Source organism: Pinus tabuliformis, chromosome 1_2 (assembly GCF_031772625.1).
Source record: "Pinus tabuliformis cultivar Carrire ecotype Pingquan chromosome 1_2, CPIR1, whole genome shotgun sequence".
Taxonomy (NCBI): Eukaryota; Viridiplantae; Streptophyta; class Pinopsida; order Pinales; family Pinaceae; genus Pinus; species Pinus tabuliformis.
In genome coordinates, this window is record NC_142298.1 from 233,574,521 (window position 1) to 233,588,346 (window position 13,826).

Genomic DNA, 13,826 nt, shown 5'->3' on the forward strand with positions numbered 1-13,826 from the left:
CTCCTTGCTTTCCAAATGAGAATGATGAACTTGAAAATGAAATGTGAGACCTTATATAGGAGTAAATTTTGATTTTTTACTTGAAAACCCCACTTTCTAATGTTTCTTAACCTTCATCAAAACTCTGTTTTTAATGCCTTTTCTTCTTTGTTTCTTTTCAGTTGGATAATGCTCAACTTGAACTAGTTTTTGTAGTGTTTCTTTGTCTTTCAGCAAGGAGAGATTCTTTGGTGCAGCTGGGATCATTTATTATATAAAGTGACTTAAAATTACATAAGAAATACAAATTAACTCAAAATGCTCTGTTTTCACCTCAAACACATGTTTTTGAGGTGAAAATTACATTAGTTTAAAAGATAATTATATAGTGACTATGACCTATAAGCCATCATTCTTGAATTATTTATCATCCTCATACCCTTTCTTCCCTTTATTTACACTTTTAAATCATGCTCTTGACCTTGGAAATGAAACCCTAAGACCTAATGAAAACATGCCCTATGACCTAATGAAAGCATGATTGCAAATTGACCATGAAACCATAAATGAAGAAAACCTGAAGAAGGGCCAGCAAGTATACTCTATGAGGGAGAAATTAGATTTTCTGAAGAGAAGACAACCATTAGTGGATCAGTTTGACATGACCTAATGAAATGATGTAAGAAATTTCAGTATGAGACCCCTAAAATGAAAATGCAAAGAGAAAATTTGATCCCTAACCGAAATATGCAGATACTTACACTAACAGGTGCTATGGCAAGCACCATCAGGGAAACCAATGTGGGGAGTTGCAAACATCTGCAAAGCAAGAAATGGATAATAAACAGGAAAGTTGTTTGAAAACTAACACACAAAACCACACTGCACAAAAATGAATGACACACTAATGTACACAAGTAACCATGCAAGATGACCTAAGCATAGTACTTCTTGGGAGAGTCCATGCTGGGACTCGGGTAATCAATCAACACATAAGGACACCGTAGTTTTACCGTTGACATGACGAGTAAGCATAAACTCGGCCAAATAATGGAGTGGAACTCATATAAGTCTTTGCCCCCATGCCCCTTGGGTGAGGGAGGGTTACAAGTCAAATGGAAACCCCATTGCAACAATGGGCAATCAGTAAAAACTCGGGGTGGGAGAAAAATCCTGAATCCATGATGCGATAAATTTGCCCTGAGTTGAAAGATCTTGATCATGTCAGGATAAACTGAAACATCAATAGACAGCGGAGAAGAGAACTCCTCAAGACACATAGACATGGCCACTGGGTGAGGTAGGAATGACAAACAATAAGGAGTATTGGTCCAAGGTGGTTCCTCGAGAGACATGAATTCCATGATACCTTCATTAGCAAGGAAGTTCTTGGCTAAGGGATCAGGTGATTCGAAAGTACCAAGCCACGGGGATTGAGAGTATGTATCAAGAGAGGTCTTTGACATAAAAAAATCAGAGGATGCATAAGTCGAAGCCGAAACAATTTCCACGTAATTGACTTCAGCAGGACTAAGCAGCGTAACCTCACCCCAGGTATCAACAAGATCTGGTGAAGGTATGACCCAAAGATCAGATTGGACTGAGATGATGTTGACAGAGGCAACATTAGGAGGTGGGAGTGGAAAATTTTGCATTAAGGCAGAATCTTTGAAAAGACCTGCCCCCACACACCCATAGGGAGCACCAGTGTGCTTGATGTACGGAACATTGCCATTTGAGGAGGAAGAGGAAAATAAGGATTGTTGGTATATAGTTACAATATTCCCTTCATGGGGAAAATGAATCACACGAAATAAAGAGGAGGCCACGGAATGCATAGCATGGGTCTAGCTTCGGCCGAGTAGAAGATTATAATTGAGATTGGCGTCAACAATTTCTACCTCAACTTGCACTGTCTTGCCTTCTAGATTGGTGGAAAGGTTAGGTAAGACACCAAAGGGTCATGAATCATGCCCATCAAATGCTTCCAAAGTGTTTATAGATTGGTTCAAAGCAAGAGAACCAATAGCCTTCCAACATGTGGTCAACATGATGCAGGTGGAAGCACCTTCATCGATGTCATTCCGGTGGATGGTCTTCTCATTGGTGATTACTCAAATGAGAAAGGAAATCTGATGAGGGAGATGTGGAACATGGTTCTCTAGATCAAAACATATCAAATTGGAATCATTGGGATCGATGCCCTTGATAGATGACAGCAAAGATTTCCACTGCGATGGGCAACTTCAGAGCACCTTGAGAGTTAACATGGCTGACGGCACCTGACCCAAATCCTCAAAAATATTGTAGTGCTGAGCAGCTCGAGCATTGGGATTATATGAGGATTTCCATAGCACACCTCAAGAGGGTAGCCATATAGCGGAATCATAGTTAGGGCACTCAATATGAAGAGGGCCAAACTCAGGGTAGAAGAATAAGGTACGGCTTCTTTGTCTTTCCTAGTTGTTGAAGCAGGATTTTGATAATATTTCGATCTAGTAGTCACATTAATAGGCATACTCATCATGAAAACTTGAGATCCAAAGGAAGAATATTGGGTTTATTCTACCATTTGGGTCTGCTGAGACAGAAACGACTCTTTGAGGACAGCGGGGGTCCCTTTGAGCAAGTGACTAACTTCGGATCGTTAGGGACAATCATTAGTGTAGTGATCTTCCTCGAAAATGAGACAAGGATACTTAAGTTTCTGTTGTGAATATTCACCAACAAATGATTTGGGAGGACCCTATTTTGTGGCATCGGCTTTACCGTTTCCTTTGACATTCTTCTTTCCTTTCGAGGATTTGTCCACTGCAGTAGACTAGACACCGTGGACCTCTGAGGTTTTACCAGGGCTAGGTGGATTCTAGGATGAACTATTAGGAACAAAATTTGAGACCAACTTCTGTTTGGAAGAAGATTTAGCAGGGGTCTAGGATACTGAACCAATAAATCCATCAACAGGAGGTACAGCTTATGACTTTGATGTTGTGGGATCGGTTGATGACTGCGGAGCATCAGGTAATAACTCATACAAAGTGCCAAACTAAGAGTAAACTAGATCCAAGTACTGGGCACAAGCGATGGCTTTCTCTTCAGTGACGCATCCACCCATAGCTATATCGTGAGAAATTGGGGCCACAAATGATTTGGTGAACCATTCAGTGAGAAACTAATTAGAAATCTCAAATTTGATCAGGCGATGTCTACGTCTCCATTCATGGATGTGATTAGAGATGTGTGTCCCAGTATCTTTCTTAAGCGATGTGAGCAAATAGGTTCCAGTTTCGTAGTGAACCAGTAGCTGGAAATGCGTGAGGAAAGCCATGGCTAAAGAGTTAAAGTCATGGTAAGTACTTCGAGGCAGCTCGATGTATCACTTAGCTACAACACCCGTGAGGGTTCGTTGGAAAAGACTGAGACGAATGGAATCGTCAACGTACGAGTTCAAAGAGCACCATAGGTGATATGTCATCACACGAGCCTGAGGATCTTCTTTTTCTTTCCCAATGAACTTTTGACAATCACTTTCTATCTCAGACGGCATCAAAGGCCAGTATGGCGAATGAAGGATTGGATCATTCGTAAGATGAGATACATTTGGAAACTCAAGTGTGGCCAAGAATGGAAATTAGGTGTTAAAAGCCATGGGAGGTTGATAAGCGGGTTTGAACGGAGGAGACCATCCCTGCTAGTAAGGATTTTGGCCCCAAAGTGGGGGATTTTGGCCATATGGCATTTGAGGTTGCCCCCATTGCAGATTACCTTGACCATAGGGAGGATCTTGACCTTGAATACCTTGGAACTGTTTGACCATAGGTTGCTGATAAGCAACCTATGGGTTAAAAGTTTGTTGAGCCTATTGACCTTGGACATATGGATATTGGACCTACTGTCCTTGAACATACAGGTGATGAACCTATTGCCCCTGAACAAGAGGATTTTGGACCTGTTGTCCTTGGGCATAAGGTTGATACACTTATTGCCCTTGGACATAGGTACTTTGTACCTCCTACCCTTGACCAAAAGGATTTTGAACCTGGTGACCTAGGGAATTAGTGTTTTGTACCTGATGCCCTTATTCAGTAGGATTCTAGACTTGCTGACCTAGGACATTAGGATTTTGAGCATGTTGTTGTAGGACTTGACCTTGACGCTGCCCTTGCAAGGGTTGACTCAGTTGATATGTATACAAGTGTTGTTGATGCCCTGGTTGGTTTTACTATTGCAAGGGTTGACCTTGCGGTTGCAAAATTTGTCCCTGAGGCTGCAAAGGTTGGCCCTACGAGGACACGGGATGGGAGGTGTGCAAAGCATACTGCATCTACTGTTGCATGGTTTGTTGCAACTGTTGCAAGGTTGACCTTGCGGTTGCTACAAATGACCTTGTTGCGGGATCATTTTCCTTTACGGCTTCATGAAGAGCCCTTATTGCAACAAAGTTTTCCCTTGCAGTAAAAAAGGTTTCCCTTTTTGTTGTAGAGGTTGTTCTTGTTGTTGCAAGGCTACTTGAACAATGCCCGGGAAATTTCTAAACTGAATCTAGCCATATCCAGGGTGAATTTACTGTCTAGATTGGAGGGTGTAAGGTTGATTGAACATTCCTTGAGAACCATATGGAACATAAGGAGTTTTATATTGGATTGGAGCCCCATAGGGCTACTGATATTGAACATTGCTCAATCCAGATGGACCAACGGAATTCTGAACCTATTGGTACTAGACATTGCCTGATCCAGTAGGATCAACAGGCTTGTGAATAATACCAGAAGAAGGTTGGTTCATACCAAGCATGTGAGCTTGTGAGCCACTCACATTGGTGGCACCTGACACCATAGAAACATTTAGGTTTTTCCCCCCAAGTGGTGGCACAACCTGACCACTAACTAGAGGGATGGAGGAACTGATAGAGACATTCTTCGAAACTACCGGTTTTGCCTAACAGGTAACTGGGATTGATGATACGAGGGTATTCGGAATGGTGGGTTGCACCAGGATTGCGGTAACAGCCTGTTGGGAAGTCGTGTTTGCAATGAACAGACCTGAAGTAAGCATGGCGCTTGAAGCCCAAACAAGGTTATGGCAAAGTGATGAGGCACTAGGTGTACCTGAAACCAACTGTGCCAAAGACACATAGTTGGGTGGAAAACTAGCAGTAATACCCCCTGAATAGGGGAAACCCTCAGGAGGAAAAGGCAGCTCTTCCTTCTAGACAGTGTGTGGAGTAGAAACTTCGAACTCTTTCGAAGAGGTGACTAGAGCATCGCATTCAGGTTCCATGTCTAGAAACAAATGACAATGAATGGCTGAAGAAGTACAAGGGGATAGTTCCAAAGGAACACTCAGCTGGTCATACGGATTGTAAGGAAACAACGGTGATATCACAACAGGGTCAAACATAGGATTCGGAGGGTATATAACTAGTCCAAGCTGATTGTCAATGGTCGGCGAGTTCTCAGCAGTTTGAACGAGATTGTCCGGAGATTTCGAGCCATGATCAGCAGATGACCTAGTATCAAAAATAGGCGGAGGGCGAGATGACAAAGGTTAAATGCTCAGAACAATTCCAAGTTCAACACCTTGGCCCTAGAGTGACTTTGGTAACTTAGGAAAAGTGTCCTCAAACAATCTTTTAGACAGAGGAGAGGAAGAGGAACTGGGTGAACCAAATGGTTCAGCCACGATGACCTTGTCTCAGTCGACAAAAAATTAAATTCAAGGCTTTAAAATTTTATTTAAGGGAAACTCATGATTTGGTCTCAGAAAAGACTAACAAGGTGTTTTCGGATCGTGGGCAATCAATTATTAAGATGCATAAAATATTGTTGCTCTTTCATTTTTTGAGAGTCGAGAAAGAAACAACGATGAATCTATCGCTTTTGATTGGAAACGAGCTCGAAAGGGCAAGTGCTTGAATGATATTTTAAGTTTAATGTGTCAGAAAGATCAAATGACTGCTCTAGATGATCTAGGTAAACAAGATTACCCAGCAACTGTAAACTGCAGAATACCTCCTGACGAACCAAGAAGTACGAGCAGCAATCTCCCATAATGTTGTGTTCAGTGTATCACATTTGCAAGGTGGCTGACTCGGCTTCCTAAGGATAAAGGATTGCAGCCTAGAGGGATCTCCCATTATATACTCGATGGTACAAGGAGCAAAAATCTATACTAGTGTTGTCTAATTCTAAAGCTAACGGCAGTTGCTAGGTTTATTGTCGTTAGCTAGGTTTAAATATGTCGGAACACATCTCTAACCTAGACCTTCTAGATATGATCGTTAAATGTCAAATGTGCCTTAAGTTAATTGAATTCATTTTAAAGTTTATCTTGAGTTATGTTTCAATTTTCAGGTCTTAGCGATGCGACTCAAAAAACCTTAAATGCAACTAAATGAGACAAGACCCTTTCAATTCGATGAAATTCCTACACTAGAGAGGGTAGAAACTAATCATTCAAATGCAAACAACCAAGCAACTGAAAGCGAAATTATCTTTCACTACCATACTTTTTCGAAAAATAAACTAATTAAAGATACATTCCAATTCCTAATTTCCTGATAAGCACATATCTAACAGTCCTTTCGAAAGCACAAGTGTTCCTTTCCTTTTCCAAATGCCAATGCAATTCTAGTCTTTAAGTGATGCAATCTATAGTAGCACAACAATGCAACAAACTAGAATTCCATACTTTTTCATGAAACAATGAAATAAACTTTTCGCATGCAATTCTTCAATGAAAAGGTTTTCGAGACAATAAGCTCTTAAAGCAGATGAAAACATGAAAGGAGAGGCTCATTCAGACTAATGAAACACCGACTTTACCAACGACAAGAAAAGCAATGTGATCCATGCCAGAAAATAAATGTTTAGACAAGCAAACAAAAACTTTTCAAACTTGCGTAATAGAGGTCAAAGTTGTAAAAGGACCAAAAACGAAATGCAAGGAGTAAGTACACCTACAACCTGACTCACTGAGTTCACAAACAGTTGAATGGATGACAATCTAGATGCCCTAGTGTCGTTGACCACCCAATGACTCAAGAAATCAAACAGAAAGATGATAAGCCAACAAGCAAACAAAACCAAATGAAAAGCAACTTTCTAGTCAGGGAGAAAACAATCTAAAAGGCTTACGGGGCCAAAATCATAAGAGCAAAATGCACTGGACAAGATTGGGGACAAACCCTAATCTTCACTTACAGGCACCAAAGTGACTGCCTAACTAACAACAAGCGCCATAGGCTAGTCGGCGTGACTATTCCTCAGCATATCACGCTGATCAACCCGATTGTTAGTGGATTAAGCGCGATGATCGAGGGAGCCAAGAAAAAAATAAAATAAAAGTTGAAACAGATACCAAATCTGCTACTATGAATTTCAAACTCAAGCCAGTAAGCAAGAGAAAAGAAACAGAACCAAAGGGAAAAAGAGGAACTAGAAAAGTTCACATGAAGTCATGAAATCCAAGAAAAACAAAAGGATTGTGTCCCCAGCGGAGTCGCCAATTTGTGGTGAGGTAAAATTATAAGTGTGGACAAAAACAAATTCCTCTAGCCCGATAATGGGTCTAGCCACAACAAATACATTCTATGGAATATTTCCTTATGTTAGAACCAATTAAGAGGGCCTACCAATTAGTACGCTTACCCCATTTGACGATGTCCTTGCTTGCTCACTCCAGCTATCTCTTGCTTCCTTCTTCAAGCACCTGAAACAAGTAAACAACAGCAAACAACAACTGTGATAACAGACAAATTGTAATTCAACCTACTTAACAAGTCAAGAAACATTAATCCATGAATATGTAAGATGACAAATCATGTAGGAAATCAGTCGATAGTTGCATATATATTGATATCAAAAAGAGATTACAACCATTGTCTTGACGTTGTGGTCCTCCTTTGACAAGACCAAGTTCCCACACACTTCTTCTAGAATTCCATTATGGACTCAATCAAAAATAGTTTTAAGGCTCTTACCTTTAGGCTTCACTACAAACCAAATCACACTTCTCCCTCACATAACTAGATAGCTACAAATATGAATAGCTTGTTGTTTACTCCAAACTAAAATAGCACTAACTCACCAACATCAACACTCCAACACTAACAATAGCTTGTGCTTGGGAAAAAGGTAGGTTTATATAGGATGAATGGATGGGCGATGGATCCTCTTCTCATGGGAGAAGGTCTTATCTCTTGAGCTAGTTCCATCATTATAGGGGAAAGTAGCCCAAACTGACATCCTCGACCCCATCTGGCCAAACCATTTACTAGACTTCCATTACAAAGCTTCTAGAGCTGAAAGCTTCGTCTCTTAATTTAAAAAACTTTTCATAATAGGACCGGCGCGACTGGAACACAGCTCAGTCACTCCGGTCGGCGCTAGGGATAGTGCTAATCTCTGCACATCGGTGCGGGGGAGACAAGGGCCATTAGCGTCGGTCTTGTAAACTGGGAAAAACAGAAGTTTCAGGGGAAATGGTGCAAAAGGGAATTGATCTGCTCATGAAGAGGGACATAATGGGAGTTTCTTCATGAAGGAAAAGCATGTGGGGTTCACTATAGAGGTCATCCAGGATCAAGGAACGGGGAGTACAGGATAGTGAAAACATGTTGTGTAACAAAAGTCTATCACAATGGTTCAACCATTTCTAAGTTTCTATTCCAAGTATTTATAGAAAATTCTACATTCTAGATCAGATTTCAAATCAAATACATTTACAAAATAATATATGTTTAAAACACAGATATTTGTAGGAAAAATAGGAAAATCTACTAAAATTTTGTTGCACTATTGAGGCGATGTAGGATTCTAGTGTTGGTTGTTGCGACTTTGCTGGAAATGTTGTTCCTTCAGTTATATTCATTTGATCAATTCTAGGAACCGGTCTCACATTTCTTCACTTGCGATAGAAAATATAACCATATTTCTAACCCTTTTCATCCACCTCTATGTAAGTGTCAAAATTTGGTTTATTTACAAAAAGGTGGTGGACCTCATGTTGTATATTTAAGTCAAACTGAATTCCCTATATGAATGCTTCCCCACTGATCATTCCTATAGCTTTTGCATATTTGGAAGTATCAACACCTATGTTGCATAGTTTTTCTTGATAGTTCTCTAATGGGATCAATTGGCCATTAGAATTACTGAGAGTATGCAAGCCTTTTTCCTATAGCAATGTAAATTTCTTGTTGAACCTTCGAACTTGTAACCCAAGATCTTTGCATTCATTTTCCAAAAGTATCATCATATTCTTCTTGGTCAAGATCCTCTTGACCCCATGATCATTGTTGTTCTATCTAGAATGTTCAAGTCTTCTAGTTCCTCCTTGGCTTTGAAATTCAGCAGCTTGACGACCTTTTGTGCCTCTTCTGGCCTATGCTCCAAATCTACCTTGTATTTTCTATCATTTCCTTAACTCTGTGTACAAGTTCCTCTTGTTCAAAAATGATCTATATTGAAGGCCACATGTCTATTATGTTGACATTTATGTTTTTCCAAATGTTTTTCTTAGCCTTTGCTAACGTTTGAATTACAAAGGACTGGTCTTCATACTTTGGTAGTTGTTGCATGAGTTTGTAATTTTTTTGAAGTTTTGATAAGTATGCATACTCGGTTTTAAGTTTACTTTCCTCCATCTTGGCCAATTTTGCTGACAATTTATATTTTTTTGACTGAACAACTAATAATTCATCTAGAGCTCTAGTAATATCTTCTATAGATTCTGAAACTGTAGTCCTTGTTGAAGTTTTTACCCTGTACCTATGCCCAATGTAGATATTCCTACTGCTTCCCACTATTTTTTTTCTTTCAACATTGTTTCCATGCCCTGCTCCATATTTTGAACCTATGCATTTTGTTCAATTACAATAGAAAAGAGTTTTATTTCTCTGTTTCTAAGTTGGAAACCTCTTTAGCTTGAGTATGTTCTGTGGAGGGCAGCTTCAATTGCTTCCTCAATTCTTGAATGTTTGTTCCTTGTTTTTTATGAGCTATTATGCTACTTTTATATCCTCCAGATCATGTCCTATCTTTATGATAAGATATTAAAGAGATTTGATCATGTTATCCTTAACAAAAGATGACATTTTTTCAATTTTAAACTGAGAATTTATATTATTCAAAAAAGACTGTAATTTGGAAACAGTGAATGTTGAACTAGTGAGTGATGAAAATATCAACTCCCTTGTTTGTTTATGTAAATCAATCAGATCAATTTCATGTATTTTCTTGGTATAAATTGAAAATATAGAGGCTTTATAGTCTTCAACACTCTTGGGGGCTGGCACAAGAGGTTCCATGAAGGCCATCTAGAACTGTCCCTTTTATGAATCAAATGCAAAAAGTAGTCTGTGTTGAGCTTTAGTTGTCTGCTTCCAAAACTTAGAGTAGGTGGAAATAGTTAAAGATTCATTCTTTAAATTTATTTCTTTGTATCTTGATAAGATACTCTTCTGAGTAGAAACCTATGAACTAGATGATACTGGAGATTGGATTGTTTCTTCCACAGTCAGTGATTGTATTGTTTCCTCTACTTCACTAGAAGGAGTGATAAGGGCCCCTGATAAAATCATTGTGGTTGGATTTTTTGTGTTCCCTTCCTCTGGAGTTTCATCCTAAATAGTTATTATTTGAGGCATAAATAGAGGATTAACGGGAGAATCTTATTTTTGAGTAGTATTAGGGTCCTTCTTCTTCATTTTAAAAACAAAAATATCTGGATTATCATAATATGTAGGGGACATATATTATCTCTCTTTTTTTTCTCCTCTTTGGGAATAAGTGTTTGCATGGATGATTGGCTGACAAGTTTTTCTTCAGCTTCTTGTAGAGTACCCTCTGTAAATTCTTCCTGATTGGCATATTGTTCGATCTCAGGCCTTGGTGTGTGTGCATAGGGAGTACTTTTTTGTTCCAATCTGAGCTTGGAAATGATGCCCTGAGGATCATAAGACCAAGAAAAACTGAGTTTGAACTTCATGTGACTCAAGATTTCTTCTATTTCCTTTGTTCAGCTCTAGTGTTGATGATGTATGGCCCTATGTGAGTTTTCATCTTGAATTGTGCTTTCTTCTTATAAGAGACAAAATGCACTTCATCCATATTTAACATTTTCCTAGAGTATTCCAATGCAAAGATCCTAATAGGTACAAAAAATGGTAGCCTATAAGGAGGCAATTCTGATCCATAAACTCTAATCTCAATGTAGTTCTGGTATAAATACCAGTCTCCAACTTTGGCTTGCTCTATTAAGTGTAAAAAATTCTTTATCTCTGAAGAGATTCTTGGGATTACATCACTGCTTAACAAACATAGTGAGGTATATAAAAATTTGTCAACATAATCAGTGAAAGAATACTCCTCTGAGTTATTTCTAACTAGAGAAGTCCAGTGAATGATTGACCAGGGGTTACCTTCGCTATCTGTATTTTGTAAAGGAAATTTAAATTTGTCTAACTAGTAAAATAGCATAAGGTAAACTAGGACTGATTAATACTTAAAGACACCTTCTTCTTTAAAATTTACAAACTGGTCATGGATTGAATTAGCCAAAAACTGACTATAATTGAAAAGGAGGGAGGGTTTCTTGCCAACTGCAAAAGTAGATAGAAAACCTAACACTACCTCGTCTACCCATTGATCACTATGGTATCCGAGCACTCAAGTTACCATATAAATCACCTGTTTGGACATTTCAGGGAAAATTGAAGTTGGATATGGGGGATTGGTCCTAGGTAATTCAGCATTTTCAAGAAGAAAATTCTCAAAAATTTGGTAACTCTGAGGGAATGTGAGTTTGTTATATCATTCCATTAGAATATCAGCAAAAAAAGGGGCATGGGAGGCCTTATATTCAATTTATAAGGATTTGCAGATACTTTCAACGGAGATAAAAAAAATGACGTCATTGTTCTGAGAAATGATTGTACTTTGACTTAGAAAGTATCTTAGGTGGCACCAAACAGAAATCTTAGGAAATAAGTGAGTCTGGGGGGAAAAAAATTGTGGGACAAAGGATTCCCATACACTTAATTCATCGCTTTTATCTATGTACTTCTATTTTTCCTAGTTATGGACCTCATAGAGGTCAAATTCAAACAAGGTTTCTGTAATTTTGTACAGGGTATCTGGTGGGCCCCAGTATTGCAGCAATAATGTTGCAACTCCTGGAACTCCCTTCTTTAATTTTATCAACCCGGTAGTTCGTAACAAACTTGGAAGCGACGGTGTTGTATGCACAAGTACTAGCTCTTGTCGCAGCTGTCACTTGGTCAGCTGGCACAAGTCCACTAGGAGCTTAAGCCAACTTCTATGAGCTCTTAGAAGAAGCTTTTTAACTGATGAATGAAAGCTAACACAAAGAGGTTAATTTACTTGCAGAAAGAAAATGGAAAGCGGAAAGGAAATGCAAACCCTAGCAAACCCTAATTTTACCAGCTAGCCCTACTAATGTGAAAAAGAGGATGCAAGCTACTGAAAGAGATGTCATTGACTTCTAGGAAGGTAAAATGCATGTGTCTAAGTTATCACTATCTGAAGAAAACATCTTTTTGTATTTTTGAATAAGTTGTCATAATTCCATGCATACAATTTAACTGTTTTTTACTGTGCAGAGGTGGATTGGCGAGAGGAAATGCTTGGAAGAGGTCGGGAAGGTTCAGAGAGGGCCTAAGGGGTCCCTAACACCCTTCCAAAGAGTTTCACAAAGTTTGGCTATCAAGAAACCTCATTCGTGAGCTTCTACAGGAAGTCTGCAGGGGTTCTACAGGATGTTTCAGAAATTTCTACAGGATGTTCAGAAATTTCTATAGGATGTTTAAAAATTGGATTTTGGAGGATGGGTGAGTGAGGGAAGATGCATGAATGGATATGGAGGTAGGATATGGGTCTGAAGTGGCCCAGGGACTAGTGGATGGAGTGGTGAGAAGGTGTAGATATCTAAGTTGGCTCAAAGAAGGCTGAAACAATGATGTACAAAAACTAGGGTTATGTGAGCAAATGTGGCAAACGTGAGGTAAGGATTCTAAGTAGAGGTTGGAGTGGATGGTGTTGATGGAGAATAAGCAGATGAAGGAGTGGTATAGGTGCTCTGCAAGTCTTTTTTCCAATCTGAACCAACAAAGACTTGTAAATTCAAAAACCTAGTTACGTTGACCTAATTTGCTAGCTGTCAGTAAAGAGAATGAACAGAAGTGTGACCTGCAATGGAACCATGTATTTTAACTCATGCAACTAAGCAAACGAAAGTCTGAACTTGTAACCAACTTCTACACATGAAGATCAAACACTATTGATTGCATGGCAAAGCAAAATCAGTGTTTTTGTGGGCAGCAAAGTCATCCTAGTCACAGCTCCTGATCTCACTGAGGGAGAGGTGAAACCACAGATGTTTGTTGGCCCTTTTCTTGAAGATTTTTCTGTTAGCAACTGATCAACTAAATCTAAGCATGAAAAGTTAATTTACTCATCAAAAACAACCTAAATAACAAAACAAGATTTAAATCTAAATAGCAGATTTTATTCTAAGAATGCAGCAAAGACACATGAAAGTAAACAAAGGAGGTACTGGGCACTTGAGATGGGCCCAACCCCAAGAGCTACAGCCTCCTAAGAGAGTTTTAGAGCTGGTGCAAACCTGGATTCATCTTTATAGAGCAAGAAATGTTACATTCCAAAAATTGTCCACAAGGAGAACTTGAAAATGTGCTGAGAGCAAAGCTAATCTACTGCCTAAAAATCGAACTACAAACTAGCTAACTTCTGCCTACACCATGACTACAAAATGACTATAAAGTGACTAACTGAAATGAGGCCCTAAGCCCTCTTATTTATACAAAT